The sequence below is a fragment of the Sarcophilus harrisii genome, chromosome 2 (genome assembly GCF_902635505.1).
Source record: "Sarcophilus harrisii chromosome 2, mSarHar1.11, whole genome shotgun sequence".
Classification (NCBI taxonomy): domain Eukaryota; kingdom Metazoa; phylum Chordata; class Mammalia; order Dasyuromorphia; family Dasyuridae; genus Sarcophilus; species Sarcophilus harrisii.
Genome location: NC_045427.1, coordinates 95,999,168 through 96,006,386, shown reverse-complemented (window position 1 = coordinate 96,006,386; position 7,219 = coordinate 95,999,168).

The following is a 7,219-nucleotide window of genomic DNA, read 5'->3' as shown; positions in this document are numbered from 1 at the left end:
GATGGAGGTTCTTATATTTTCTGCCCAAGCCCCCTTCTTAGTGGTTTGGCACCCTTTCCTCTTTGCTGTTAGACAAATCTCTCAATTTTGAAATGACTTACTATTTTATAGATGACCTAAAAGATATTATCAAATACCCTCAATCAATCTGAATATACTTCCTCAGCAATGTGACCAGTTCATCCAATGGTTTTCAAATTCATATAATTTCATCAAAGGTCTTTAAAAAATAACAATAGCTTTTTATTCTTCAAAATACATGTAAAGATAGTTTTCCATATTCATTCTTTTTCTGAGGCAATTGGGGTTAAGTGACTTGTCCAGGGTCACACACCCAGGGAATGTTAAGTGTCTGAGATCACATTTGAATTCAGGTCCTCCTGACTTCAGGGCTAGTGCTCTATCCACTGTACCACCCAGCTGACCCTCAACATTCACTCTTGAAAAACCTTGTGTTCCATATTTTTCTTCCTTTTTTCCTCCCTCCTTTGTCCCTTAGACAGCAAGTTATCCAATATAGGTTAAACACATGCAATATTTCTAAACATATTTCCACATTTATTATGCTGCAAAAGAAAAATCAGATCAAAAGGGGGAAAATGAGAAAAAACAAGGAAATAGGCAACAACAGCAACAACAAAGGTGAAAATCCTATGTTGTGATCCATATACAGTCTGCACATCCTCTCTCTGGAGGCAGATGTTTCTCTCCATCACAAGACTATTGGAATTGACCCGAATCACCTCATTATTGAAAAGAGCCATGTCCATCACAGTTGATCATCACATAATCTTGTGGTAGTGTTGTACAATGATCTCGTTTCTACTCATTTCACTTAACATCAGTTTTACGTAAGTCTCTCCAGGTCTCTCTGAAATCATCCTGCTGATCTTATAGGACAATAATATTCCATAACATTCAGGTACCATAACTTACTCATCCATTCTCCAACTGATGGGCATCCACTCAGTTTCCAGTTTCTTGCCCCTACAAAAAAGGCTACTACAAACATTTTTGCACGTGTGTATTTTGTGTGCATTTTGCACATTTCCCCCCTTTTTTTTATGATCTCTTTGGGATACAGACCCAGTAGAAACATAGCTAGATCAAAGGATATGCACAGGTTGATATTTCTTTGGGTATAATTATAAAATGCTCTTCAGAATGATCAGTTCACAACTCCATCAACAATGTATTAGTGTCCTAGTTTTGTCATATCCTCTTCAATATTTATCATTATCTTTTTCTGTCATCTTAGCCAATCTGAGAGGTATAAAGTGGTACCTCAGAGTTGTGTTAATTTGAATTTCTCTAATTGATAGTGATTTAGAGCATTTTTTATATGGCTAGAAATGTCTTTAATATCTTTGTCTGAAAATTGTCTGTTCATATCTTTTGAGTATTTATCAATTGGGGAATGACTTTATTCTTATAAATTTGAGTCAGTTCTGCATATGAGGCCTTTATCAGAAACTCTGGATGTAAATTCCCTTCCCCCCAGTTTTCTGCTTCTCAATGATCTTCTCATATTTATTCTAAAACATATGCTTACAGATTCAATAGGGAAGTGTTTTTTACCTAGATTAGGTATCAGAGCATAGCCTCTTGACAACTATTTTAAATTGGGATGGTGATTGTAGACTTGAACTCATCCTATACATGTGTAAAATCTGAATAATAAGAGGAAAAGGTATATGAAAAGGAGGTTGGTCTGGTAAGCTTAGTGGGTGATAACTTTGATAAGTGAAAAGGTATAGCTTTTTTAGGTAGCTAATGATCTTAGGAAGTCACCTAATCTGTCTTGGCCCCAGTTTTTTTGTCTATAAAATGAGAGTGCTAGACTAGAAGATTGATGTTCCAGCTGTAAGTCTATGATCTTTTGAATATTTTCATCAATGGCTTCGATGAAATCACAGACAACACACTTGTCACATTTTCAGAGGAGACAAAACTTGGAGAAATATCAAACTGAATGACAAAATCAGAATCTAAAAAGGTTGGAGCCATGGGCTAAAGATAACAAAATAAAACTGAATAAAGATAGGTTTAAAATTTTACATTTGGATTAACAAAATCAGCTCTATGATCATGGGATGAGAGAGATGTGGTTAGAAAGCAGTTAATATAAACAAAAACCTAAGGGACCCAGTGAACAGGAAGCTTGATATGAATCAGCTGCTTGATATGATAGCCAAAAAGCTAAAGTGATTTTCACCTGTACTAAAAGAAGTATAGTATCCAGAAATAGGCAGGTGAAGGACCCATTATAATCTCCCTGCTCGGATGACATTTGAATTCTCATATTCAATATTGGGAACCATATTTTAGAAGAAACACTGATAAGTAGGTAATATTTACCTACTTTTCTATATTACCTATAGAGGGAGATAACCATTATGGTGAAGGGACTAGAAACTGGCATTTGGATATTCCTTAAACTATTTAGGGATATTTAGCCTGAAGAAATGAAGACTTGAGCTAAACAGGATAAATATTTGAAGATTTTTTTTTCATGTGGAAAATGGGTTAGGATTATTCTGCTTGGTCTCAAGGAGCAGTACTCACCCCACTGGGTAAAAGTCTTAAAAGGATTCAGATTTTAGGTTCATAACTTATAGAACAGCTTCCTAACAATTAGCGCTATGGGCTGCCTTGAGGGGAACAAAGGTGTGGTGATGTTTTAGGAATCCTGATTTTGGTAAGCATAAGACTAGATGTCATCTGAGAACAATTTTTATCTTTTAGTCAATGATTCTCCTGTTCCTATAGCTAGAAAGGTATGACTCCTATATGCTTGAAGCAGAGAGATCTAAAATATGTAAGGAATCTTTTGGCCCCAAAGTGAAACCCCAGTGGACTCATTTTCTCACAATAGATTAATTTTCTCACAGCCAATTTTCCAGGGTCCCAGTAAAGAAAAGAGGGATCTTTGTTCTAGCAGGTGCTGCGATTGGCTACCTGCTAGCAATCAAAAACTTGAATTTAAATACAATGGTTCTCTTAGCAATCCTTTAGTAGTCTGCACCTTTTACCAGTTGCCATTGAAATATCTGCTTTCTGAAAGAGCTCCTGTCCTTTATTGTAGAAAATTAATTTTGTGACACTAGGTGTCACTGTTGATTATGAGGAGTTGGGCTCTGCTAGTTTCCTTTCAAATAGGAATAGGGTTTAAATCACCAGCTCATCCCTATTGCTTGCTACTTTACTAGCTAGAGGGAAGACTTTCCCTTCTAGTCACTCTTCTGCCTTTTTCTTGGATAAGAGCAGAAAGGAAACTTACCTTTAACCCCATTCTCTCAGCTGCATGGAGGTTCAATTCACTTCATTTGTCTATGGAAAATCGAAGTGAATGCCTAAATTTAGGTTCAAGTTTCCATTTGTGAGAGTTATAGAATCTTTCATAAAACTAGCTTGGTAAATCTACAGGAAATGTATAAGCCTCCTACCCAGTAGAAGTGAGAATTCCTGCTAGTACACTTAGTGACTGACTTATTTGTCCCTCTGAACTCTCATATAATATAAAAGTTATACATACACATAAATGTACATCATTATTAAAAAAAAAAGTGTGTGTACACATATATACATATAAACATACACACACTCACAGAGCTAAGCCAGTGTACAGGAATGTTTTAGCTCATAAACAGACTTAAGAAATCACAAACAAATGCTTGTTAATAGACAAGCAAGCAGAAAGGGAAGAGGACCAGCAGTTAGCAGAAAGCAACAATTCAGTTCCTCCCCATTCTCCATCCAATCTGACTCATCTGTGGTCTCATACTGGCACACTGGAGGACATTTTCTATAGCTTTCCAATAAATGTTGTTAATTTTCCCACCACTCTTGGGGTTGAAGAGTGATGTTGAAGGGGATGTTTGTGGGCACTATTGTCGCTTCTCCACAGTCTCAGCCGCCAGTGGGGTGGACATCTACCATCCTTTCAAGCTTCCTCATGGCTTTTGCTTCCCTTTATCAACCTCCATTTTTAAGTTTCCTGTCTTTACATCCAGTGCATATAGGATGAATCCCCCAGGCTGCATGGATCACAAAGACCAAGTTGTTTAGTGCCCCCTTGATGGTCCTTTTGTGTGTGGGTATGTGTGCCAAAGAATCAGCTTTTTACAGACTTGTTAAATCTTTGAAGAATTCTTAATCAGAAAATTTGACAAGATCTTTCTGAAATGAAAAGAGATGTCAATAAATGCTCAGTTGGACATTTAGATTAATGGAATATTACAGCCAGAAGGGACATTAAAAGGTCTTTGCAGCTCTGAGATTCATGGTCATATATCTATCTGATGTCCTCATCCAAATTTAGAAAATGGAGATCCAGAAAAGTGAAGGGCCTTGCTCGGAGTCTATGGCAAATAAGTTAGTTATATATTCTCTAAAGCTATAAGTTACAGAGAAGATTCTTTTCCTTCTTCAGTCCTTTCCTATAACTATTATAATGATTTTCCTAGAGCATAGATTTGACTGGGTCATTCACCTCTTAAATCAGCTCCAGAAATTACCATTTGTTCCTACGATCAAGTATAAACTCCTTTGTTTGGCTTTTACAATTATTTATGGTCTGGTTCCAACTTATCTTTCTAGCCCCTTTGTATTTTCTGCATTTCCAAACTAGCTTTCTCTTTGTTCTTCATCTTTGACCTTCACATTCCTGTGACATTGTTATCCTTCCTAGAATATACTCTTTCCTTACTTCTGCTTCTTAGGGTTCCTAATTTTCATCAAAACTTAGCTTCTATATGAAACCTTTTCTAATTCTCCCCAATAAGCCCCCAGATGCTAGTGTCTCTCCCATAATAACATATTTATTTGATTTGTTTTTTATATACATATATAATACATACACACACACATACAAACACACACATGCACTCTTCCCCATTAGAATGTAAGCTCCTTGAGGAAAATGAAGTGTGAAAGCATTTTTATCTTTGTTATTTCCTAGCAGAGTATCTGAAACACTAGTACTTGCTAAATATTTGTTGATCGATTGATGCAGCAGTGACATGTCAAAAATATAACTGGGATAACTGTGACCAAATGCCAAACATATATTTGTAGGTTGAAATATATATAAACCAGGAAACTCTACTTGGCTCTGAAACAACTTCTACCCCACAAAAATAAAACATAAAACTTCTTAAAGTCTCCTAACACTAGTGAGGAAATAAGGAACTCCTAGGAAAATTCAAATAACTTTGGGTAAATACTTATTTAAATGCCTTAAGATTTCTTGCAGCCCTTTGGATAAAGGTATTCTTTCCGGCTCTGGCAAAAGGCTGACATTTTCCTTCATGTGGAATCTGTCTCCTGGTTCTGGAGTTTGAATTCAGTTAATGAAAACTGCTTGACAGATGGTGCTGCTGGATTTGCCCTGGCCAAAGGGCACTGCCATTCATTTTTCCTCCCTATAGAGAAGGAACCTTCAACTGGACCTCCACTTCCTGACATAATCTCTGCATATAGGCTGGGTACACTTGGTAGGAGTCCAACATAGTTCTTCTAGGAGTTGAAATCCACTGGACCAACATTGGGAAATGGAAATGGGCAGCAGGGTAAGGGACATCCCTTGACTTTTCTTGCGTCCTTGCTACATGAACTCAAAGAACCTTGTACTTTATTGACTATGAAATATCAAAGAGACACTTATTGTATGGAACCAAAGATTTTGAGGTCTAGGGGCTCTTTAGTGCTTGAGGGATGAAGGAATTATCTGAGGAAGAAATTTTAGTCTAAGATCTGGTATTGTTTTACTGCTGAGGTGAACAGCACAGTTCACCTCAATTATTATTATTATTATTATTATTATTATTATATTTTATTTTTAAGAACAAAGTCAGAAATCTTATCTCTTGAAAATCAGGAGTTTTGGAGCTCAGGAAAGAGCTATTGATGAGTGATATTGTCATGGAATCCTACAGAGATGGCTGGGTTGCATAGTGTATAAATTTGGGGTCAGAAAGAACTGAACTTGACTATTATCCCAAATAATTAACTGTGATTTTGGGCAAATGAGTTTTGGAGACCTCAAGGGAACCAAGGACACTTATCTAGCCTAATTTAACAGGGGCTAGAGAAAGTGATGTACAAATTGGGCATTATTTTGACCTAGAATTGGGAACTAAGTTATTGAAGGTACACAAGGTATTACAGAAGATTAGTCTATCTAATACAGGCTAACAGATGCCATTTTCATGGGTAATGAATAAACCTGTATTACTAGATAGTGCTCACCAGTAGAGAATCTGTAATATAGTCTTTATATATAACTTGAAGAAGGGAAGCTAGGTTGTATAGTGCATAGAACATCAGCCCTGGAATCAAAAGGACCTGAGTTCAAATCTAGCCTCAGATACTTACTAGTTGTATGACTCTAAACAAGTTGCTTAACTCTGGTTGTCTCAGTTTCTCATCTGTAAAATTGAACTGGAGAACACTTAACACTGTACACCAAGATAAGATCAAAATGGGTTCAGGCATAAAGAATGAAAATATAAATAAATTAGAAGAATATAGGATAGTTTACCTCTCAGACTTGTGGAGGAGGAAGGAATTTGTGACCAAAGAAGAACTAGAGATCATTCTTGATCACAAAATAGAAAATTTTGATTATATCAAATTAAAAGGCTTTTGTACAAAAAAAAAAAAATGAACTGGTGAGGGGGCAGCTAAGTGGCACAGTTGATAGAGCACCAGCCCTGAAATCAGGAGGATCTGAGTTCAAATCTGACTTCAGACACTTAACATTTCCTAGCTGTGTGACCCTGGATAAGTGACAACCCCAATTGCCTCAGCAAAAAAAAAAAAAAAAAAAAAAAAAAAATTCCAAAAATGAACTGGAGAAGGAAATGGTGAACCACTCCACTATTATTGCCAAGAAAACCCTAATAGGGTCACAGAGAGTTGGATATAACTGAAACAACAGTAACATATAACTTTAATTCATGATGTTATGCATTTCAATTAACATATTTATCCTTACTATGTATCCTGAATATGTGATTTAGCGTTACATATTTGTATGATGTCCATATATTTGGCTGGCTGTTTGCCACCCTAAAAATGTAATCGTATGATGTGCATGTAATAATATGTAAATAGACAATACATATTTATTCTACTGCAAGCAACTTTAATGTGAATGTACATTATATACTTGTTTAAGATTTATATTTTGAATTCTTCCTGAAACCAGCCACAGATG